Raw genomic sequence first — 26,446 nt, forward strand, 5'->3', positions numbered from 1 at the left:
TTTTTTTTTTTTATTTCATGCCTTCCTTTGTACTTATTAAATGATCACTAACTTGGTTAAGATCTACACTACAGAGCCCTCAGATTGCTCTAGCAACTTCTATCACTGTCAGACTAGAGACTATTCATGTCATGATTCTGTTCAAACACCCAAATGAGTTCCCTTTGACTTTCTGAATTGAGTTTTCTGAACTAAGTATGAATTCTTTTATCAAATGATTTCAGACCCTAACATGGGTCTGAAACCCTAGAATTTCAACCTTATTCTTCAAAAATAAGTCATGGATATTTAATATTTTTTCATATATTTGTTGATCAAATGTATGTCTTCTTCTGAGAAGTGTCTGTTCATATCCTTAGCTCATTTATTGATTGGGTTGTTGTTTTGTTTTTTTGTGGTGCTGGGGATTGAACCCAGGGCCTTGTGCATGCGAGGCAAGTGCTCTTTTTTTTTTGGGTGTTAAGTTTTTTGAGTTCTTTACATATCCTGGAGATTAGTGTTTTATCTGACCTTGTGTGGAAAAAATTTGCTCCCAAAATGAAGGCTCTCTCTTCACCACATTGATTGTTTCTTTTGCTGAGAAGAAGCTTTTTAGTTTGAGTCTATTCCATTTATTAATTCCTGATTTTATTTCTTGCGTTTTAGGAGTCTTGTTAAGGAAGTCAGGGCTTAATCCGACATGATGAAGATTTGGGCCTACTTTTTCCTCTACTAGGTGCAGGGTCTCTGGTCTAATTCCTAGGTCCTTGATCCACTTTTGAGTTGAGTTTTGTGCACAGTGAGAGGGGTTTAGTTTCATTTTGCTGCATATAGATTTCCAATTCTCCCAGCACCATTTGTTGAAGGGGATATTTTTTTCTCCAATGTATGTTTTTGGCACCTTTGTCAACAAATATATGAAAAATGTTCAACATCTCTAGTAATTAGAGAAATGTAAACCAAAACTAAGATTTCATCTCACAGCAGTCAGAAGAATACAGATAACAATAAGTGGTGAGGATGTGTGGGGAAAGGCATTGCTGGTGGAACTGCAAATTGGTACAACAAATCTGGAAAGCAGTTTGGAAATTCCTTAGAAAACTTGGAATGGATCCATCATTTGACGCAGCTATCTGACTCCAAGGTCCATACCCAAAGGACAAAATCAGCATATTATAGTAATGCAGCCACATCAATGTTTATAGCAACTCAATTCACAATAGCTAAACTGTGGAAGGAACCTAGATGTCCTTCAATAGATGGATAAAGAAACTGTGGTATATATAAACAATGGAATATTATTCAGAATTAAAGAGAATAAAATTATGGCATTTTCAGGTAAATGGATGGAGTTGGGGAATATCATGCTAAGCGAAGTAAGCCAAACCCCCACAAAAAACAACGGCCAAATATTCTGATAAGTGGGTGCTGATCCATAATGGGGAAGAGGGCATGGGAAAAATGAAGAAACTTTGGGTAAAGGGGAGGGATGGGTAGAGTGAGGGCAAGGGGGCAGGAAAGATGGTGGAATGAGATGGACATCATTACCCTAGGTATATGTATGACTGCACATATGATGCAATGCGACACTGTGTACAACCAGAGAAATAAAAAGTTGTGCTGCAATTGTGTACAATTAATCAAAATGCATTCTGCTGTCATATATACCTAATTAAAATTAATTAATTAATTAATTTAAAAAAATAAGCAATGGTTTCCCAACTTGGCCTCTGTTCATGTTTTTAACCTGACTACAATAACTCAACCATCAAGAGAGAGAACACATTTTTCTACCTCTCAAAATCTCATTAAAATGACAGTAAACAATTGTAAAAGGAAACAAACTCACAAAAAATACTGATAACCAGAGATAGCAAAGGCCTCAACAGACCAGAGATTTACGGCAAAAATAAGAAGACAGAAACAGGTCGCATCATACTGCCGATGAATCAGAGCAGCATTTTCACTCATCAAATATGTATTAAGCACATACTATGTGTCAAACACTCAATGTTCTAAAAGCTTAGGAAATAACTATGAATATGTAGGAACCTGCCAACTTTGAACTTACATTACAAAGGAGAAAAATATTAAATAAACAACAACAACAAAATCAAATGGTGGCAAGTGTGGTATAATTAAATTAAAGCTGTGTAGAAAGTAATAGGAGTAAGTAACTGCTTTAGGTATGATGAACACTGAAAGGCTCCTGAGTAGTGAATTTAAGCTGACATAAGAATGACAAGAAGTAATTACATAGGTAATGACCAGAAGGAAAAAAACAAAGATTAGTTTGATGGGAAGAGAGGAGTCAAAGGTAACTAGACTAGAGTGGTAGGCAGGGGCCAGATCATGCAAGAATTTGTAAACCATAAAGTGTTTGGACTTTCTAAAGTCATTTCTAAGATGATGGCAGAGGCAGTGATGATTCTTATAGGAGCCAGGACAGAGCAAGAAAAGGGACAGATGTGGGGAAAAGGATGCTCTGCAGAATAGCACCCAGTATTCCCCACACTCTGGCATTCATGCACACAATCTAGGTATTTGCTTCCATGGTTAATGAACCTAGGAAAAACTCTCTCAAGATGGAGTGCAAACTCAAATGTCTGCAGGAATTGGGCAGCCAATATAAATACCTGCCAGATGGATACTAATTAGGGAGGGTGAAGCCTGGGAAATATGAGGGCATACCTTAGCTAAAAACACAAGAACTTTTAGAAAAGTTTATTACGGACCTTCTGAATATTGTAAAACTCATTGAAATGTACACTTTAAAAGGATGAGTGCTACATATAATATAAAAAAACAACTTTTTAAAAAAAAGTTCTATGCTATTTAAACAAAACAAGAGTTAGATACCACTTCCATGAACTCTCAACCTTTCTATGGCATTTATAGCCAATCAGTTTTGTATTATGTAGTGGTTATTGGTACACTTGCCTCATCGCTACTCCTAACTAGTTTACTATGGAAAGAGAGAGACCATATGATCTCCATTTTTTTTTTTTTTGCCCCAGAGTAACTACCACAAAACTGTATTCTTTCTTTATCTGAATTCCAAATTTTTTCTCCCAGATATTTCCAATTTAAGATGACATCTGATTTAAGATGACTCAAAGCTAAAGGTGCATTTCTTTTTGTTTAAAAAAGTGACCAATATATCTGGTTCTAATTAAATACTAATTAAAAAACTTTTAAAATTAATTTCCCTACAGATAGACTAATTTAGAAGAATCAGAGAAAATTCTATAAGGTGCTTTAGCTTTAGAAGAATATTTTCATGGTATTTCTATAATTATGTTAAGAAATGATTTAATAGCTTTTGAATAATGAATCTCTGGTTTAAAAAAAAACAACAAACCTATCAATAAGGGTTCCTAAACCAGACAGAAACCCAACTCAAAACAAGCTTCAGGCAAAGAATCTATTCAAATTCAAAGAAAATTTATCAGCACATGTCTCATTCCGCCCCCTCCCCACCCCCCTCATCCAAGGTTTCACTCCAAAATGTCCTACTCCTGTTCGCAGTCTTCTTTACATCTCCATCTCTTTTGAATTCTGTCTCCCTATTCTGCCCCGTCAACTTTCTGTAAGCATTCCTCAAAAGAGCCACTCCCAATTCCTACATTTAAAAAAAAATCCACTGTTATTCTAAGAAAGATTTTTTTAAAAAGAACCAGAATTGTGAATAGAAACTCAACATTTTTATTGAGGAGAAATCACTTTACTAATAAATCCCACTTTCAGCAGTTCTTCAAACTTTGCATGCTTTAGTGATTTAATCCAGTAGAAGTCAGAGATTCAACATTATTCCTGACAGTAACCAGACACTTATGGAAATAGTTTAAGATTAACGTTCAAAAACTGCTTTAATGGGCTGGGGATGGGGCTCAAGTGGTAGCCAGCTCCCCTGGCATGCGCGAGGCACTGGGTTTGGTCCTCAACACCACATAGAGATAAAATAAAGATATTGTGTGCACCTAAAACTAAAAAAATTTTTTTTAATTGTTTTTAAAAGTCACTGAAATCTTTGAAACAAGTTTGTTGGTTATTTAAATAATATATGCTAAAAAGAGCACCTAACATTTTAATACAAATTCTGGTTACAAATCACAAGTAAGTAAATCTTTCATTTTTATGTTCTAAATGTGAGTGAGTAAAAACCAATATTCATTATCTGATACCATTGAAAATGTCAGTTTAAAAGATACAGCCTGCAAGAGCCTCTAGTCTAGGCAAGGACTAAAGGACTAAACAAAATGTCAGAAGACCTGAAATTCTTCTAATTCTGCCACTAACTAGCTAGAATTTTGATTAAATCCTTTAAATCCTCAGTCCTCATTTTCTTAATCTGTAAAAAGAGAGAGGGAAAGAGTGAGAGTGGGATGGGTGGGGGAGAGGAAAAGACTACTTGATAAGAGCGGAGGTGCTGGAGTTATTAGACCACAGAGTTAGAATCCAAACTCACATACTGAAGAGTTCTGTGGCCTTGCCTATTTAGGAACCAAGAAAAAAATTATATCCAACTTCTCAGAAAACCATGCAGGCAAGAAGAGAATGCAGTGGACTATTTCAAGTTTTGAGGAAATAAAAAAAAAAAGCTACTTAGAATTCTACATCTTGCAAAATTATCCTCTAAAACTGAAGGAAAAATAGTCTTTCTCAGGTAAGTAATAATTGAGGGAATTCACTGCCAATAGACCTACCTTGCAAGGAATATTAAAAGAAATTTATTAAAAGAAACACAATATAGGAAAGGCATTATAATCTGGAAAAAGAAGAAGCATCAAATATGGATATGTAAAGATATAATTTTTTTATTTTTCTTATTTTATTATTTTGAATTAACATCTAACAGATGTTAATTCAAAATAATAATAGCAATAATATATTTGACTATGTATGTATTTATATATCACATATATGCTTATATATAGTGAAATGAATGACAGTAATGATACAAGGGGTAGGAGTGAAGAATCAGAATTATCTTGTAAAAGGTATTCACATTACACCCCTGAAATGGTGTTATTTGATTATGGACTTGGATTATCTGTAAATGTGTATTACAAACTCTAGGGCAACCACTGAAATAAACAGAAAAACAAAAATATTAAGAAAGAAAATGGGTCTGGGATTGTGGCTCAGCGCTAGTCTAGCACATTCGAGGCTCTGGGTTCGATCCTCAGGACCACATAAAATTAAATAAATAAGTTAAATAAAGGTATTGTGTCAAACTACTTCTAAAAAATAAATATTAAAAAAAAAGAAAATGATATCATCTAAACTGCTCAATTAAACCACAAAAGAGTGAGTGTAAGACAAAAACAGGAATGAAGAACAAGGGCCATAAACAGCAAACAGAAACAAACATAGTAGATATTAATCCAATTATATTAATAATCATTTTGAAGTTTAATATTTTAAATATAACCACTAAATAACAAGAGGTTGTCAGAGTGGACCAAAAAATAAGACTTAACTAGGCTGGGGATATAGCTTAGTGGTAGAGTACTAGAATTAGAGAGGATTTAATTTCCAGCACCACCACAAAACCAAAACCCAAAAAAACTATACAATGTGTATAATACATGTTAAATGTAAAAACACATATTCATTAAAGAAACAATCTAAAAAAATAATAAAATGAATTTCCAAAACAGAAGGCAAAAAGCCCTGATGAGTTCACTAGTGAATGCTCACAAATATTTAGAGAAGAAATTATTACAATTCTCTACAAGATAGAATTATTATAATTCTTCCACAAGATAGAAGCTGAAAATGCTTCCTAACTGGTTCTATGTGGTCAATGTCATCCTAATCCCCAAACCAGTCATTACAAGACAACTACAAACCAATATTACTTAATTTATTTCACATATGTAAGTATGAACATAACATAAATGCAAAAAATCCCCAACAAAATATCAGTAAGTTCAATCCAACAATGAAGAAAAATAATTATAAACCATAACCAAGTATAATTTATCTCAATGTACAATGTTGGCTCAACATCTGGAAAAAAAAATCAATCAATAAATCCATCACACCAACAGGCTGAAAATAAAATATTACGTGCAGAAAAAGCATTTGACAAAAATCCAACACCCATTCAGATTTAAAAAAAAAAAAAAAGTCAGTAAGTTAGAAGTAGAGGGTAATTCCTCAACATGATAAAGAATTATGCACAAAAAATCTTCAGCTAATGCCATACCTAATGGTTAGAAACTTAAAGCTTTCTCACAAAGATCAGGAAGAAGGCAAGATGTCCCTCCTATTTGCTCTTTTTCAATATCATACTGAAAGTATCAGCTAATAAAGTAAGACACAAAAGGAAATAAAAGCATATGGTTTGAAAACAAAAAAGAAAGAAATATAATTGTCTCTATTCACAGATGACATATTACCTAGGTAGAAAATTCACCAATAATCACCAAAAAACCCTCCTCAAGATTTCAGGACATAAAGTTAATATGCAAAAGTCAATCATTTTCCTATATATCAGCAACAAATTAATGAAATTTGAAATTTAAAACATAATACTAGGGATGGGGTTATGGCTCAGTGGTAGAGCACTTGCCTCACATGTGTGAGGCCCTGGGTTCAATTCTTAGCACCACATATAAATAAATGAATAAAATAAAGGTCCATCAACAATTAAAAAGAATATTTTTAAAAAAATACTATTTACATTAGCTCCCCCAAAACTGAAATAGGTATACATCTAACAAAATATGTATAATTTCTAAATAAGGAAAACGATAAAACTGATTCAAGAAATCAAAGAACTAAAAAAAAAAAAAAAATGGAGAGTGAGATATTATTTGTGAATAGAAAACTCAATATTGTCAAGAAGTTAAGATGTTCCTATCAACTTGATTTATAGGGCCAAGGCAATCCCAATCAAAATCCCTGTAAGTTACCTTATGAAGATCAACAAAATGATTCTAAAGTTTAGACTGAATGGCAGAAGACCCATAATAGCTTAATGTGAAATTAAAGAACAAGTTGAAGGGCTGATACTACCCAAAGTTGAGATAGTACAAAACTACTATAATTGAGACAGTGTGGTATTGGCAAAAAAAAAAATAGACAAATAGATCAGTGGAACAGAATGAGTCCAGAAATAGACCCACATGGATATAGTCAATTGATGTTGACAGAAAAGCAAAGGAAATTCAATGAAGCAATAATGGTCTTTTCAACAGATGACCATGAAACAAATGGTCAGCCATACTCCAAAAAACAACAACAACAACAAAAACCCTAGACACAAACCTTACAATTTCAGAAAAAATAACTCAAAACGGATCACAGATTTAATTGTAAAACACAAAACTATAAAACTCCTACAAGGTAACAAAGGAGAAAATCTAGATGACATTGGGTATGATGATGATATTTCAGATGCAACAAGTGTGATTCATGAAAGAAAGAACTGATAAGCTGTTATGATTTGGATGTGAGATGTCCCCAAAAGCAAGCTCACATGTGAGACAATGTGAGAGGGTTCAGAGGGGAAATGATTGAGTTGTAAGCACCTTAATCTAATCAGTGAATTAATCACCTGGTAGAATTAATTGAGTGATAATTGAAGGCCAGTGGGTTGTGGCTGGAGAAGATGGAGCATTGGGGGCATGGCTTTGGAATACATATTTTTATTTGGCAAGTAGAGATCTCTCTGCTTCCTGATAATGATGTGAGCTGTATTCCTCTGCCACACTCTTCTGCCACAATGTTCTGCCTTACCCTGAGCCCTGAGGAATGGAGCTGGCTGTCTATGGACTGAGACCCATAAAACCGTGAGCCCTTAAATAAACTTTTCTTCCTCTAAAATTGTTCTGGTTAGATCTTCTAGTCATAACAATGAAATAGCTGACTAAAATAGAATTTGGTACCAGAAGTGGGGTCGCTGCTATGACCACGTGGTTCAGAATTTTTTGGAGCTTTTTGGAATTGGTGGGAAGAATTTTGAGATGTGTAGCAGTGCAAGCTAGAAATGCTTTAGATTGTTGTAAACTGACCCTCAGGGTTATACAGTGGAGGGGGTAGAGAGAGAGGTGGGGAGGGGAGGGGAGAGGTGGGGAGGGGGGAGGGTGGAGGATGGGAAAGGCAGCGGAGCACAACAGACACTAGTATGGCAATATGTAAATCAATGGATGTGTAACTGATGTGATTCTGCCATCTGTGTATGGGGTGAAGGTGGGAGTTCATAACCCACTTGAATCAAAGTGTGGAATATGATATGGCAAGAAATTTGTAATGTTTTGAACAACCCACAATAAAAAAAAAAAAAAAAAAAAAAAAAAAGATTATATTGGCAACAAATAATTTTGCTACCCCTTGAAAAGTAATTGTCACATGCTGGTTTACATAGTATAGAGATTGTATATATGATATATATGTGTGTGTGTATAGATATATAATTATGGATGCAATTTATATCAAAAATTATATAATAAATACATTCTATTTTATATAAATCTTAAAAAAAAAAAAAAAGATGGGAATAAAACTGGGGCTAAGGAAGTTACAATTGTTAAAAGACATTATCACCACTAAAGAAATGCTAAAGACTTTGCCCAGAGATAAAGAGAAAGATGGCTCAAGGGCAGCCCAGGAACTGGCAAGACCACACCCATCTCCACGCCCCCCACCCCGCCCCAAGGAAGTAAAAGTAAAAATTAGAGACTAGTGGGCTACCCTTCTTGCACAAGGGGGCCTAGGAATTTTTTTTCCATCATGCTCAGCTACCCAGGCACTCATGGGCTGCTACAGCCAGGGTCCCTGGAAGACTGGCTACTACTCAAGATGGCAGCAGACCTTGGTGTCAACCACATGGTGTTGCTTCTGCAGGAATGCAAGAAGCTGGAATTAGGTGGTCAAGAAGGCTTCCACAATATTTCAAAGGAAGGCCTGGAGGCCTGGCAAAGTGCAGCAGAGTGAGAATCCCTGAGGGCAACCCCTGATAGGGAAAGCTTGGAGATGTGAGGAGGCAGCCAAAGCTGCAGTAGAGACTCCCAAGATTAAAAAATTACAGTAATGTAGGACATCATCCTAAGAAAGCTGCAGGAAGAGCAGAGACAAGCCAACAGAAAGACCACTTGGGCTGCAACCAATAAGGCCACAGGGGAGAGCTACACAAGCCCTTTGGAAGGGATATCATGCCATGTGCTCCAGATAATGGACCCTGAGCTACAGGACTTGTTTGCCCAGCTAGATTTCAGTCTTGCTTTGGTCCCATCCCTTCTTTCTATGCCCCTATTTTTGTGAATGGAAATTATTACTTTGTAAATGTAATATTTAGTACCATTATATATTAGATACTTGTAAATTGCTTTTAATTTCATAGAAGCTCATAATGGGAGATTGCCTTGAGCCTCAGAGAAGACTTTGGACTTGAACTTTGAATAAACTTGGAATTGCTGAAACTATGGGAATTCTTGGGAATGGACTGAATGTATGTTTGCATTGTCAGATGAGTATGAGCTTTTGGGAGCCAGGGGTGGAATGCTATGGTTTGGATATGAGGTGTCCCCAAAAAGCTCACAGGAGAGACAATGAGAGAGGATTCAGAGGGGAAATGATCGGGTTTTGAGTGCCTTAATCCAGTGAATTAGTCACCTGATGGGATTCAGTGGTAACTGAAAGTAGGCTGGAGGAGGCAGGGAATTGGGGGTGTAGTTTTGAGTATATATTTGTATCTGGCAAGTAGAGATCTCTCTCTCTCTCTACTTTCTGATCATCATGTGATCTGCTTCCCTCTACCACACTCTTCTGTGATGATGTCCTGACTCACCTTGAGCCCCAAGGAATGGAGCTGGCTGTCTATAAACTGAGACCTCTTAAACTATGAGCCCTATTGAACTCTTCTTCACTTAAAATTGTTCTGGTCAGATCTTTTAGTCACAGCAGTGAAAAAGCTGACTAAAACATAAGCTATACTTCATACTTTATTAAAATTAAGAACTTCTGCTCTGTGACAACGTCAAGTGTAAGATAAGCCATAGACTGAAAGACAAAAATTGCAATAAACACATCTAACAAAAGATGTTATCCAAGATTACAAAATTTTTAAAGCTCAACACTAAGACAAATCATGTGCTGAAAAAAATGAACCAATGACCTTAATTAACACCTGATCAAATAGGATAAACAGATGGCAAATTAGCATGTGAAAAGGTGTTCTACTTCATTTATCATCAGGAAAATGTAAATTAAAACTAGATACCACTATGTATCTATTAGAATGGTCAAAATCCAAAACACTGACATTATCAAATGCGGATGAGGATGTAAAGCAGTAGGAACATTCCTTGCTCATGGAAATGCAAAAGGGTACAGATAGTTTGGCAGTTTCTTACAAAACTAAACATACTTTTACCATGTGATCCAGCAGTGCACTCTTTAGTATTTACCCAAAAACTGTGTCCACACAAAAACTTTCATATGGATGTTTATAGCAGTTTTATTCATAATCACCAAAACTTGGAGGCAACTAGCACATCATTTAGTAGGTAAATGGATAAATAAACCATGCTATCAAACCATGAAAAGACACAGGAAACTTAAATATGTATCTCTAAGTGAAAGAAACCAATCTGAAAAAGTTACATAAGGTATGATTCCAACTATATGACATTCTGAAAAAGGAAATACTGGAGATAGTAAAATGATCAGTGGCTGCCAAGGGTTTAGGATGGGGGGATGATAAATATGAGGAGTGTAGAGATTTTCAGTGCATTGAAAATACTATGCATGATACTATAATATGGATATATCTCCATACATTTATCCAGACACCAAAAATGTTAACTCCAAAAGCAAAGCATTATATAAACTGAATCAAATATACAAGTGTGGCAGGGATGTTGATAACAGGGGAGACTCAGCATGTGGTGGGACGACTGGGGGTTAGGGGATATGTATAAAATCTCTGTACCTTCTTAATTTTGCTGTGAATCTAAAAATGTTCTTAAAACTAGTCTTTAATTTAAAAAATTTGTTATTTAAGAATTAAATTTGAACATAATTCTAGATTCAAGTGGAAGTAATTCTATACTTAATTTACTAAAAATATCACACATAACTTTTAGTCATCTAAGACTGCTACTGGGCTGAAGTGGTGTCGCATGCATGTAATCCCAGCTGAGAGGCTAAAGCAGGAAGATTGTGAATTCAAGGCCAGCACCAGCAATTTAGTGAGGCCCTACTCAACTTATCAAGAGTCCATCTCAAAGTAAAAAGGGCTGGGGATGTATCTCAGTGGTAAAGTGCCACTGGGTTCAGTGGCTGGTACCAAAAAAAAAAAAAAAAAACCAAAACAAAACAAAACAAAAAAACCCCAAAACAAAACCCTACTACTACCTGAAATAACACTTCTTTTTTTCTTCTTACTCTGTTCATTCAAAAACAACACTAAATGAAATTTTACTGTGAAGAGTCAGGCACTGTGCTGGTAAGCACAGGCAATGTAGCTATTTTAAGGGTAGACATGTTCCCTTCCCTCCTGCAGGTTTTTTAAATCTCTCACAAAATAACTGAATTTTGTAACTTTTATGCTCTTTAAAACTCAATGCATATACATTTACAATGTTTTAACTCTGAAATGTTCTTTTGTTATAAAAACAAGGGAAAAAAGAGGTATTTTTTAAGATAAATTATGCAGAACGGACACATTCAACAATCTCAGAGTAAATAATTTCTATTCTTTCATCATAAACACTCATTAGGTAACTATTGAAATATTTTTTAAAAAAACTCACCCACAAAAAAAAACTAAAACAAACAACAATTGTTTTAAAACTCATTAAAATAAATAAACAGACCCAACCCTGACTGGATATTACATTTTTATTTGACTGCACAAGATGATCAAGAATTAAATGTTCCCCAAAAAAAGTTCACAGGAAGAAAAAGCACTCTAGGAGTCTATTGACCAAATAATCATCTCAATTATCTACATAGATGTCACAACACAAGAGTTAATGCATTTTAGGCAATTCTCCAATATCAGTTTTACAGCTAGGGCAGCTATGGTTTCTTTAGAGCAAACACTTTTCATTCCACTGTAAATAAACATAAACAACAATGCTTTCAGTCAAAACTCTTAATAACATTTGCAACAATACAATCCTCATGGATTAAAAATACTACAAAACCCCTTATCCTAATAACTACACTTCTAGAAACATACTAAAGAAAAAATAATATCCATCAAATTGACAAAAAGCATGATAAAACCAGGATTAGAAGGATGTGAACAATGGGAACATTTTGGTGGAGACATATTTTCCTCACCATTTTGGAAAGCAATTTAGAGATTACATATATTAAGATTTAGCAATACCATTTCTAAATGCCCAACTCAGAGAGACAAGCACCAGGAGAAAGGTAAAATGATGTTGACTGTGGCCTCTTAACCATCTAACTCCCATGGGAAAAATGGAAAAATGGTTTATTCTGATAAAAGAGAATAAGCTGGATTTATAAGAACCAGTATGGATAATGTCAATCCTAAGGAGTTAAAATGTACTTTTTACAAAGGTTAGCATAAAAAACTCAAACCCACAGAACAGCAATAAAATTTTATGAATAAACCAATTTTATGAATAAATCGGTTATGGAGGCACACACCTGTAATCTCAGCTACTCAGGTGACTGAAGAAGGATTGCAAGTTCAAGGCCTGTATGGGCAATTTAGCAAGACCCTGTCTCAAAATAAGATTTTAAAAAGGGCTGGGGATGTATGTAGCTTGCCTGGCATGCAAAAGGCTCTGGATTTGACTTCCAGTACTGCCAAATACATAAATAAATAAATAAAATTCTGTGAATATACACGTGTATGAAATAGTACTGAAATGTGCATGGGACAAAATAAATTATCCTGAAGAGAGCTTTCATTGTACATGCTACATGTCTTACTTGAAGCAAATATAAATAACAAATTACTGCTGGAGGTGAATATGTGCATGTCTACATATTCTAATTGGGTTTAAAGATAACTTTAAAAAAAATTCAAAATGTTTAGATAAAGATTGCACACAAGTAGGCTCAGCAAAATCAAACATTCTGAATGGAAGAAACAGAACTAAGCTGTGTACCCCAAAATGAGTTAAACAAATATATATACACATGAGAAAATATAGCAAAAATCTTAACTATGGTCATTTCTGGGTGGTAGGAATATGTTTTATTGTCTTTATATATTTTCTGTTGCATATTTCCATTAATATTATCAGTAAAAAAAGCAAACCATAAAATACACACTCAAGAAAATCCTCTGATAAAAACATATGCTCCCAATAAACTGATAGGATTCAATTTTACTTCTGATTTTAAAAATATCCGACTATATTAATAAAGATAATCCTCAATAAATGAGTATCCACAACCATATAAGCCAAAAGAATTGTGCCAACAATTAGACAGTCTAAACTTCTAGTTTTATATTTCTAAAAGTATCTCTTTTGGTTTCCTCTATTTCTAGAGGAATATGATATCTACAAATCAGATATCATAAGGAAGATAGAAATACCAAATCTTAATTTATATCATAAAAACAAAGCATGTGTAAAGGATGATTTGGCCATTTAAAAAATAGAAACAGGAGAGCATAATGTTTATATAACATTCTAAGGCAAAGGAAATACATGAGACTACCAGGAGAAATTAAAAACATAAATTAAAGAAATAAGTGGACAGATACACCATATTAATGAATTGGAAAATGCAATATTATTGTCAATTCTCCCCAAACTGATTAGATGGTTGATGTAATTACAAACAATATCCCAAGCAAACTTCTTTATTTTTTTATGGAAACTTACAGGGTGATTCTAAACTTTATATGGAAAAACAAATGACTAAAAATAGCCACAACAATCTTGAAGATTGAAGCACTTACTGTATTTGATGTTAGGACTATATTTAAGACAATGCAGTATGGGCAAAAGGACATGAAATTAAATCAATGTAACATACTGGTGAGTCTAATAACAGGCTCATGATTATACAAAATGATTTTCAACAAGGATGTCAAAGTCTAAGTAGGTAATGAGGAAAAGAAAGTGTTAACAAATGATGCTGGGAAACTAGGTAAAATATGGGGGGAGGGGAGTTTCAATCCCCATGCTCATACCATAAGCAAAAATTAATTTGAAATGGATTACAGATTGCAATTCAAGAGGTAAAATTATAAAGCTCCTAGGAGAAAATACATAATTATATCTTTTCAACTTTGGTAACAGCAATTTATTAAAACAAGAAAACACTAACTATAAAAGAAAAAAATAATAATTTTGGTGAAGTCCAGTGTAAAAACTTCTGCTTTTTGAAAGACACTACTAAAAAATAAATGGGAAAGCCACAAATTAAAATATTCACATATATATCTGATAAAGGCTTATATGTAAAATATACCAAGAATTGTTACAAGTTAATAAAAACATATATATCCCAATTTTTAAAATGGCAAAATATTTGTATAGCTACTTTCAAAATGGCTAACAAGAACATGAAAACTAGATCAACAGTATTTATAATCTGAGAAATACAAATTAAAACTACAATGAGAGATCACTATATCCAGGAAGATTGACAATACCAAGTGTTTAGACTTAGAGCAATAAGAAATACTATCTAATTGCTGTTGGATATATAACATGGTACACCTTTGGAAAAATTCGCCCATTTCTTAAAAAGTTAAAAATATACCTATCCTAAAACCTAGCATGCCCTCATAGGAATTTATCTAAGAGAAATGAAAATATGTCCACAGATATCCTACCACCATTATCTGTAAAAGCCAAAAATGGAAAAAGCCCACAAAACATAGTATATATACATATTGGAATAACATTCAGCAATAAAAAAGGAACTAATCTAGGCAATACGGAACAATCTAAAAATCATTATTCTGCATGAAAACAAGCCAGGCAGGGGTGTGGAGAACAGGCTGCTAGGAGATGGGTTAAGAGTGGCATAAAATCCAAAAGTATACAAAGAAACTTTTAGATATTTGCTATCTTTTTTTTTTTGGGGGAGGGGGGGTACTCAGGATTGAACTCAGGGACACTTGACCACTGAGCCGCATCCCCAGTCCTATTTTGTATTTTATCTAGAGACAGGGTCTCGGGGCTGGGATTGTGGCTCAGTGGTAGAGCGCTTGCCTAGCATAGGCAGGACCCGGGTTCGATTCTCAGCACCACATAAAAATAAAGGCATTGTGTTGTGTCCACCTACACCTAAAAAAAAAAAAAAAAAAAAGATCAGAGACAGGGTCTCACTGAGTTGCTTAGTGTCTCACTTTTGCTGAGGCTGGCTTTGAACTCTCGATTCTCTTGCCTCAGCCTACCAAGCTGCTGGGATTACAGGTGTGCGCCACTGCACCTAACCAATATTTGCTATCTTGTTGTAATGGTTTAATAAGTGTTATGAAAACTTATCAAATTGTATGCTTTAATATATGCAGTTTATTATATAGAAATTATATCTCAACAAAGTGGTAAAAATAATTTTTTTATAAAACAAGCAAGCTGGGGGGCCAGGGTTGTGGCTGAGTAAGAGCTCAAGTAGAGCGCTTGTCTAGCATGCATGAGGCGCTGGGTCCGATCCCTAGCACCATACAAAAATAAAATAAAAGTACTGTGTCCATCTACAACTAAAAAATATATATTAAAAAAAAAAAAGCCAAAATACTTCATAGCAGAATTAGAGTTAGAAGTTAAGGCTGTGGGCTGTCTGTAAAAAAAGATACAAAATAGGGCTGGGGTCATGGTTCAGTGTTTGAGTGCCCCTAAGTTCAATCCCTGGTACCCCCCTCCCCACAAAAAAGAAGTAAAGACAGTGACTATTCATGAGAGTGCTGAGGTATTGAGAAGTCAATGAAGAACACTTCTGACACACTGGTAATTTTCTTTCATCTGTGTACTGGTTATACAGGAATTGAAAACATGTACACTTCTGATAATGTGCACTTTTCTTAATATAGTTCAAAGGAGGAACATCTACCAATCCCTCTCCTTTATCCAAGTAGAGTCACAAAAAAGTCTCCTACAAAAATGTTCACAGTTGTTTTCTTCATTATTCCAAAGTGGAACCAGATCTGTTGCTCATCAACAGGAAACTGGATAAGCAATTTATGGCATATACATACAACTGAATATTACTCAGTAATAAAAAGAAACTATTGATATATGCAATAACAAAGAAATCTAAAATTATGCTGAGTACAAGAAGCTAGAGACAAAATATACATAGATAGGATTCAATTAACATGAAGTTACAGAACAGGAAAAACTTACCTGGTGTGAAGCAATTGCGACTGCAGTTGCTTCAGAGATGGTAAGAAGTTGAGACTAAAAAGGTCAATGATAGAATCATGGGAAATATTTTATGTCTTGCTAGGGGTACTGAGGGGAAAAAAATCTTACTACGGACATGAAAAAAATTCTATCAGATACTACTGAATAACTAAACTCATATTTAATTGGTACTTTTGATTTACCTGAACAATTTCTGAAAGAAAAATGCAAAATCCAAATTTAGGCTTCTGAAACAGGTCTACAGTTTCTGAAACAGGTCCCACAGTTTCAACTGTGGGAAAGAATAAATTTTATTAAGGTCTCACTTTGCTGACATTTACCTCCTTTTTTTCAAAAACATTATTTTCCAGTTAAAGAACCAGAATGTCTTGTCCATAGTCATTTATTTTTAAGATGGCATAAGAATATTATACAGTATGAAATGAAATAATATGAAAGGCTCATTATGAACAATATAAATTCAATTAATAATGTTTTCAAGGGGCTGGGGCTATGGCTGAGCGGTAGAGCACTTGACTGGCATGAGTGAGGCACTGGGTTTGATTCTCAGCACCACATATAAATAAATAAAGGTTAATCAACAACTTAAATATATACATATACATACACACACACACACACACATATATATATATATACATATATGTGTGTAAATGTTTTCAAAACTGAGGTGATTCATACCTTAGGAGATGAGTGATAATTCACTGGATATCATATTAGAAGTTCTATTTTTATTTAATCTTTATCTTAATATATATATGTGTATTCTAACTATAATATATATCTTTTAACATGCAGGGTGACACTGGCATCTTTATTGTGGCCACCTCTCAGACAGTCATACATATAAAGTAAGCTAAGTATTCAGGTAGTAAGCAATTCTAAGTCTCAAGAGAAAGAGTGATAGTATTTGCTACATTTTTTTCAGTAATGAAATAACTTACCTTTTTTGTAAACTGTTACCAGAGACTGGTGTTCCAGTAAATAATTTCCTTAATAGAAACAATGATTGATGGAAAACTGTAACACAAAATCTGTAGCAGCTTTCATGAAGCAGCTGCTTTGACCTTAATAAAAGAAAGCTGGGGATGAGGATGTTTAATTTTAAAAACCAAATACTGCAGCAAAAGAGAAGATGAAGCAAGAAAAGAGCCAAGGGTTCCAGGATGTTATTGATGTGGCTGAGGAGTGACCTTAGTATTTTGTAGCAAACAGCTTTATTGGCTGTCTCATAGAAAAGTATTTTTAAAAAGTTGATATTTGGGCTGGGGTTGTGGCTCAGTGGTAGAGCCCTCCCCTTGCATATGTGAGGCCCTGATTTTGATCCTCAGCACATTAAAAAAAATAAATAAAAATAAAGATATTGTGTCCATCTACAACTAAAAAAAATAAAAAAAGAGTTGATGTTTAAAATATGAGTTAAGTATTTAACTTTTACATCAACAAAAACTAAATTTGATAACTTTTCATGATTGACAAGTGGTTGTGGCAATATGCTACCTAGCTTTTATTTTTAAAAAACAAAAACATGGTAAATCTGCCTGTCCCTTAAAGGTAAGAGAGCTTAAAATTTAGGAATAACTGTATTCTGAAAAAAACAAAAACAAAAACTCTCATACCTGTACATTCATTCTGTTTGAACAGAGAAGCCATTTCTAACATTAAAACACCTTCCAACAGCATTTCAATGTATCTTGAATTGGTTTGCAAGAACAGCCTACTGATATAAGAAAAGCAAACTCTAAGTCAAACCTGTATAAACACTGGACAGAAACTTAATTATGAGTATTTGCATTCAGAAAGTACAGCCAAATATGTACCTGCTCTTTTGATTACAAGTTCCTTAATGAGTTTCCTTTCGATTAATAACAATATCAAAAACAAGTACCAAAGAAAACAGATTAGACTCAGACTTTGGAAATTCCCTATCACCAAGTACTAAAAACCAAGGTTTTCATGTTCACTGCTTTTGCTTTAAAATGTACAATTTATTTTTGAAACATAGGGTAAACAAAAAGGTTTTTTAACCATTGCTAACACAAGGCATACTACTCACAGATACGGGGGAATCACTAATTTCCTTCACCATTTTCCAATGTAATCTGTTACAATATGAAATAAACTAATGAGCCAAGAAATAATTAAACTTTATAAATAAAATAAACAATAGATTTAATGCGAGCTACAAAGAATTCCTTAAAGGGGCTGGAATTGTGGCTCAACGGTAGAGTGCCTGCCTAGCATGCCCAGGGCCCTGGGTTTGATCCTCAGCACCACATAAAAATAAATGAATGGGGGGGCTGGGGTTGTGGCTCAGTGGCAGAGTGCGCCTCACACATGTGAGGCACTGGGTTAGATCCTCACACCAAATAAAACTGAATAAACAAAATAAAGATATTGCATCCATCCATAACTAAAAAATATTTTTAAAAAATAAAATAAAAAAAATGAAAGGAATAAAGGTATTAAAGAAAAAACATTACAAACTCTTTAAAAAAAAAAAAAGAATTCCTTAAATAAAGGCTTTCATGAAAACCTTATCACTGAATTTCTATCATGTACACTTAAGGGACCAAGGGGTATATTTTAGATGAGTAAAACCAGGTGTGATACTGCAGAACACAATGAAATGTAAAACAGTACACGATTAACTACAACATAAAGCAAAGCAAGTAAGGCCTATAGGCATGATGAAGAAAGCAATTAATTCTGCTTTCACAGCTTCAGAGAGATTCACAGCAATGCAGCTGGGTCCAAAGGATAAATAGGTTTTTGACTGGAAAAATTAGGGAGAAAAACTATGCTTGGGAATTGTGCATAGAGGACTGAGGCATGCACAATTCTTTATGACATAAAGAATATATTTATATTTGCAAGTTACAGTAGTTGTCTTGTGGTTCTGACTTAGCTAACACTTTTCTTGACATCTCAAACTTAGTAAGATTGTCCTAAAGGGTTAAGGCATACCATTTTTTTAAAGTGTAGTTACAAAAGTGACTTATGATTCTATAGTATTTGGGTCTATCTACTATTTTTAGAGTCAATTTTCACTACATGTTACCATTCTTCAAGGAGCTTATAATAGTCTTACAGAATGATAAAACATTATCATAGACCTCTCAATCTTGCTTTTTTTTCCGCATCTAATGAACTGTCTCACTTTTCCAAATCTAATCTCTTCACCTTTTTTTTTTTTGGTCCTGGGGATTGAATTCAGAGGCACTTGACCACTGAGCCACATCCCCAGCCCTATTTTGTATTTTATATAGAGACAGGTCTCACTGAGTTGCTTGCCATTGCTGAGGCTAGCTTTAAACTCACAATCCTCCTGCCTGGGATTATAGGCGGGTGCCACTGCACACCTGGCTCTTCACTTGGTTTTAACTCCTAGGCCTGCTTTTTTGTAGAACCAGCTTCTTCAATCACATTCTCTACCGAGTCCTGTCTTAAAGTGCCACTTAAAATGGCATCCTTTTTATTTTGGAGAATATTTGTCTCTTTGCTTTCTTGATTATGCCTAGATGCACCTAATGCAGAGAAACAGTATGCATTTTATTAACAGCATATATTTTTATATTTTTAAAGTATATATTTCTTTAAAAAAGCCAGTGTATAAACCATGAATCATGTGCTTTAAGATACTAACCTCAGGGTGGATGATGGGAAAGGCAGCGGAGCACAACAGACACTAGTATGGCAATTTGTAAATCAATGGATGTGTAACTGATGTGAATCTGCAATCTGTGTATGGGGTGAAGGTGGGAGTTCATAACCCACTAGAATCAAAGTGTGGAATATGATATGTCAAGAAATTTGTAATGTTTTGAATAACCCACAATAAAAAATTAAAAAAAAAAAAAAAAAAAAAAAAAAAAAAAAAAAAAAAGATACTAACCTCAAAGTGTGGTAAATATTTTAGATTAAAATAATAGCATGGGATGAAACTTTAGAAATTATAAATCTGGAAGTTGACTACTATTTCACAATAAAATTTTTCTGGATGAAATTTTATATGAGTATCCCATGTAAAACTGGCTAAAGTGTTGCTAATGTTATTTTTTTGTTCAAGTACATTATGTTAACTTCTTATAAGCTGGAGAAGGTGTGAATTAGATATATTAGTTACAGTCTTATGACCACCTAAATAACATGTTTACTTTATTTATTTATTTATTTTACTGAAGTTTGAACTAAGGGGCACTGGACCACTGAGCCACATCCCCAGCCCCATTTTGTATTTTTTATTTAGAGACAGGGTCTCACTGAGTTGCTTAGTGCCTCGCCACTACTGAGGCTAGCTTCGAACTCCCAATCCTCCTGCCTCAACCTCCCAAGCTGCTGGGATTATAGGCATGTGCCATGGCACCCCAGCAACATGTTTACTTTTTAAAATACATGTTTAGTTGTAGATGGACACAGTAGTTTTATTTTATCTATTTATTATTATGTGATGCTGAGGATAGAACCCAGTGTCTTGCACATGTGAGACAAGCGCTCTACCGCTGAGCCACAACCCCAGCCCCGAAAAATCTTGCTTTAATTTTGCCCAGATAATAGCTGCAAGTAGGCAGTGTTTTGTTTGCAGCTTTTAAGGGTCCACTCTGTAGCCTCAAGTATATGAATCCAAACTTAAAAATAATAAACAATAATCTCTTCTTCCAAAATTGACTTAATAACAATATTTAACAACTGCTTATAAGGCAAGATAAACTCAAAACTTGCAATGAGCTATAAAAAACCTAATTTGTAATATGAGAACTTACTGTTACATGTTCATTGTTACTAAGCAAAATGACTATCACAGGATGAGTATGCTCCCAAAGAAATGTGCCTAGGTCTTGTTTATTAACTGAGCACCATGCATATGCCACAGTAAGGTATTGTTGAGACAATTATAAATAGATCTGCACAAGAACTGGATTTCTAAAATAAAATCTACTTCAGTCTATGGCCTTCCTTATCAATGACCATTTAAAATTTACAAGCACAGAGACAGTAAAGACAGAATGTCTGCCCCCTACAAAATTAATTATATATAACCATGTAGTACTATGATCTTCGATGTGTTAAAAATTTTAAACATACACACGCATACATACATATACATATATGAGAATGGGAAGGTGCCAAGACCATTCAGTAAGAAAAAGATAATCCTTTCAACAAACAGTGCTGAAAGGACTACAGACAAAAAGAATGAAGTTAATACCTTATGTAAACCATATACAAAATTAACTCAAAATGGATCAAAGATATAAATTTAAGAGCTAAGACTACAAAACTCCTAGAATAAAGTATAAGGGGAAAACTTCACAAACTGCATTTGACAATGATTTCTTGAACATGATCAAAAAAAGCATAGGCAACAACAGAAAAAAGGAAATTTAATGGGGCTGGGGCTACAGCTCAGTGGTAGAGCACTTGCCTAGCATGTATGTATGAGGCACCAGATTCAATCCTCAGCACCACATAAGGTATTTGTCCATCTACATCTAAAAATATTATGTGTTACAAGAAAATATCAAGACAGTGAAAAGGCAACACACAAAATTGAAGAAAATGTTTGCAAATCATATATTTAATAAGGGGTTAATATCCAGAGTAAATAAAAACACTCCTCCAACTCAACAACAACAAAACAACAAACACAATTTAAAAATGAATAAAGGACTTGAATAGATATTCCTCCAAAGATATACCAATGGCCAAAAAGCACATGAAAAGATGGTCATCATTACTAATCATTCATTAGGAAAACCACAATGAGACACCATTTCACACATATAGCAGCAATCATGGAAAAAGTGTGTGTATGAGCTGGGGCTGTTGCTCAGTGGTAAAGTGCTTGCCTTGCATGTGTGATGCACTGGATTCAATCCTCAGCACCACATAAAAATAAATAAATAAAAATATAGGTATTGTGTCTATATACAACTGAATACAATTTTTTAAAAAGTGTGTGTGTATATATACCCAAATATATGTAAATACACATAAATACATAAAATATATTCATATGTGTACATACACACACTATATGTGTGGAGATACATATATACACACACATATATACATATATATGTATATTTATACACATATATTAAGAAAGGAACTGGGGGCATAGCTCAGTGGCAGAGTATGTGCAGGGTCCTGCCTTCAATCCACGGCACCACAGGGGGGATGGGGGGAGAAGAACTGACAAGAATATGGAGAAAGCCTGCACACAGCTAGTAGGGATGTAACATGTCACAACTGCTGTGAAAAACAATATGGTAGTTTCCCCAAAAATTAACTATAGAATTATCATATGACCTAACAATTCCACTTCTGGGTATACACCCCAAAGAACTGAAATAAGGGACTCAGACATCTGTACCCCAATGTTCACAGCAGCATTATTCACAATAACCAAACAGTAGAAACAATTCAAATGTCCATAAATATGGTATACACATATAACGGCACATTACTCCATCTTAAAAAGGAATGAAAGCACACACTCAGCTACTCAGGAGGCTGAGACAGGAAAATTTCAAGTTTAAAGCAAGCCTGAGCAATTATCCAGATCCTGTCTCAAAAATAAAAAGGTCTGGGGGCTGGGGTTGTGGCTCAGTAGTAGCATGCTTGCCTAGTATGCGTGAGGCACTGGGTTTGATTCTCAGCACCACATACAAATAAATAAAAACAAAAGTCCATCAACAATTAAAAAATATTAAAAAAAAAAAAAAGGTCTGGGAATGTACCTCCCCAGGGGTAGGATGCTTGCCTAGCATGCCCAAAGCCCTGGGTTCAACTCTTAGTGCTGGAGGGGGTGGGAAAGAAATTCTGATACACTTTATAAGTTTAAAGATATTTTAAGAAAAGGAAAAAAATTCTGATACACATTAGAGTATGGATGAATCTTGATTACATTATGTTAAACGACATAAGTCAAACACGAAAGAACAAATGTTTGATTCAACTTGTATGAAGTACCGGGAGTAGTCAAATTCATAAAGACAGAAATAGAAAAATTATTACTAGAGGCTGAAGGGTAGGTGGAGAATTATGATTTAATGGGTAGAATTTCAGCTTGGGGATAATGAAAAAGTTCTGGAGATGGGTAATGTAATAGTTGCACAACAGTATCAATATACTTAATACCACTAAAAATACTGACCACCAAAAAAAAGGGCAAATTTTATGTTATATAATTTACCACAAAGTTTTTTTTTTTTAAAAGTGTGTGTTGTTTATTTTACTACAGTAGTAGCACAGGAAAATTGTTAAGAATACAAGCTTAAGAATTAGGCTGCTACTTTATAGCTCTGTAGTTTTGGGGCAAGTAACTTATTATCTGTACCTATTTTCTCAAATAATAATGAATCTATTGAATAAGTTTATAGTGAGGATTCAATAAGTCAATAAAGTGCTTAAATTAATGTACATCATATAGTAGTCACTTTTATCCTCAAAAGACAATGGTCAAAAATACCTTTTCAGAAAACAAACTGTTAAAAATTGTGAAAACATACCATGTGCTCCATACGCCACTCCTTTCAGTCAATAAATAACCTTCTATGTAATCTTAGTGACACTGGTGTCACTAAAGTGTCACTAAAACATTAGTTGCTGCTTCTAACAAACAGCAATATTCATCACAAGGAAAGATCTACAAATAATTACTAAATTCAAACAAAAGAGAGCAGCAATTCAAACAACACAAAATATTTAATGCAAAAAGAAATCAGGTATTAAGCTTTGCAGATATTTTTGTACTTACTTGAACAGAGCTATATCCAGATACACACACACACACACACACAAACAAAACAGACAATCTGAAAGACTCGAGAAGAGCTAAAAACCTTTCTGTGTCTCTGTTTTGCCCCTCCCCCAATGATCCTCAGGCTCAATTCAGCTCTCAAAGGAAAGCACCACCTCCAGGTGGAATGTCTTCCCCTCTCCATCTGTTGAAATCCTACCCATCCTTAACGCCAACACTTCAAAGGATTTTCCCCCAATGCTCATAATCTAGAATCAATCTCTCTCCTTGACTACCTTATTCTACATCTTTACTTCAATATTTATTATATAATGTGCCACATTACTACAATTACCTATATCCACTTTTTACCCGCCCTCCCCTCAAAAAACCTCAGAGATCAGTAGGAAAGGAAGAAAAGGGATTAACATTTACTAAACACCCCAGTGTCAGGAGAGGTGCTATTACTTTCGCATATATTATCTCATTTATCCTGATGACAACTATCTGGGGAAGTGTAAACAGATGGTGTTATTCCTGTTTACTGATAGGGAACTACTTAAGAGTTCAACAGATTATTCAGGTTGCCAATTCCAGTGCATATGGAACTGGTTTCCTACCCCCTTCCCTCCACCCAGCTCCAAAGAGTTCTTTGAACCATCCCAAGTTGTAGTTCTTGTTCACTCTGTGTCCTTTACTCTGCCTGAGAGTAGGTATTTCACATATGTCTACTGAATTTAATATTCTCATGGATTCAATACCACCCTTTAACAATCCGATCACGCCTCACCCCTAGCCCGTTACCTTTACGGTTCTTTTACAGTGGACTTCACACGCTAGGCAGCTCTCCATATCTCCATGGGAAATGCTGCAGACAACATCAACCCTTATTGGAAGACTAAGTAAAGAATCTATCCATTCTCCCACATTGCCCCAAATGCTCTTCCTACAGAGTATAAGAAATGTAATACACAAGATTCATGTTAACAATGTGAAACCCATAAGCTCTTATTTCACACTAAGCCACGTCTTCGTGCTTACAAGGTATAAGGCATACGCGGTTTCCAACTCACACAGTGGGGCCACCCTAAGACACTGCCTAATTAAGAAAAATACATCGTAGAGACCATCTTAAAACGAAGGCATCCCAACTAATACTATTACACTGCCGCCTCCCTTTCTGCCCCCACCCCCAATGAACTGCAGTTTAGATTTCCGGCGGGAATGTACACGGAAAGATAAAACGGGGCTGAAAAGCATTGGAGCGAGCGATTACTTAGCTTCTTTAATGAGAAGACGCAGAAGGCGCCCCGCCTTTCTAAATCTCTGCACTGAACTCATCTGTGAATGGTGGGGGGCATCGAAGCCTGAGCAATGCCACATTGAGTCACAGGTTTTTGCGGCTGGTTGGCGAACAGTCCATTCCTCCCTTCGGTCCCGGGCCACCAGCCCCCCAGTGCCAGGTCGGAGAATCCCAACCGCACCCTCTCTAGGCGGCCCAGATCTCATTGTCTCCCTCCGTGCAGCCCCCAGGGGCGCGAGGTGCAACCCAGGCCCGCCGACCCCCACGCACCGGCAGGCTCCTCGCCCGGCGGCAGGCTCCTCGCCCGGCGCAGACCAGCCGGCTCGAGACCGGCAGCGACCCCGCCCCAGGCAGCGGTCGCTCGCACAGCGCCCGGATGGCCGGGCAGAGCGCCGGGAAAATGGAGGCGGGAGCGCTCCCGGCCCCGCCGACTCCCTCCCCCGACCCCGAGGGCGAGGAGGAGCACTCACCGCTACAGCCGCTCAGTCCTCCGGCGGCCCCGGCGAACGTCGCGGCCCCGGACAGGGTTGCCACTGCTCGCGCTCCTCCAGCCACCGCCTCCTCCCCAGGCGCGGCGCTCCTTCCCCGGAGACGCAGACAGCGCCGGCAGCTCCCGCGCCGCGCGCTCCGTGACTGGCTGACGGACCGACGGACCGACCGGGTGGCGGCGGCGGGGGCGGGGCGGCCGCAGCGCCCCGCGGCGGCGGACCTGAGTGCGGCCGCGTCCGGCCGAGACGCAGAAGGCGGGGCTGAGGGCCGGGCGGCCGAAGGGCGGACCGCCTCGCGCCCGGCCGCGCGCTCCCCGCCCGCCGCCAACCGCTCACTTCCGGCGCAGGCGGCCGCGCGCGCCCCTCCAGCTACTTGGCACTCGCCCTAGCCCCTTGTCCGTGGCCCCCAGCCGACTGGACTGGCCGGCCCTGGGCTCCCGGCCCTCAGGCGCCCGACCGCACCCAGCCGGGCACTCCTCCGAGCCCCGCCTTTCCTCAGCACGTCCCTGTGAACCGCCTCCAGGAACGAGTGAATCAGAGAATGAATGAGAGGGGAGGAAAATCCCGGTGTGGCCCCACCCGGGGTTGGCCTTTCCTGGGAAGCGGG

At 36.4% G+C, this 26,446-nt stretch overlaps 1 protein-coding gene across 7 annotated transcripts in view; it reads right to left on the bottom strand.

The window, feature by feature from the left end:
• The window catches only part of Raph1 (Ras association (RalGDS/AF-6) and pleckstrin homology domains 1), a 115,034-nt gene extending 89,014 nt beyond the window's left edge, over positions 1-26,020 (bottom strand). For 2 of the 7 annotated variants that reach the window (XM_046463046.2, XM_046463047.2), the window contains exon 1: positions 25,822-26,009. The gene's annotated coding sequence lies outside the window, so the exon portion shown is untranslated. Of the gene's footprint in view, positions 1-25,821 lie in introns of all 7 variants that reach the window. The other 5 variants (XM_046463042.2, XM_046463041.2, XM_046463043.2 and 2 more) reach the window with 4 other exon arrangements.
• Positions 26,021-26,446: the final 426 nt, after the last annotated feature.

Source organism: Marmota monax, unplaced genomic scaffold, assembly GCF_021218885.2.
Source record: "Marmota monax isolate L192 unplaced genomic scaffold, Marmota_monax_Labrador192_F-V1.1 WCK01_AAM20220418_F8-fsc00095, whole genome shotgun sequence".
NCBI lineage: Eukaryota > Metazoa > Chordata > Mammalia > Rodentia > Sciuridae > Marmota > Marmota monax.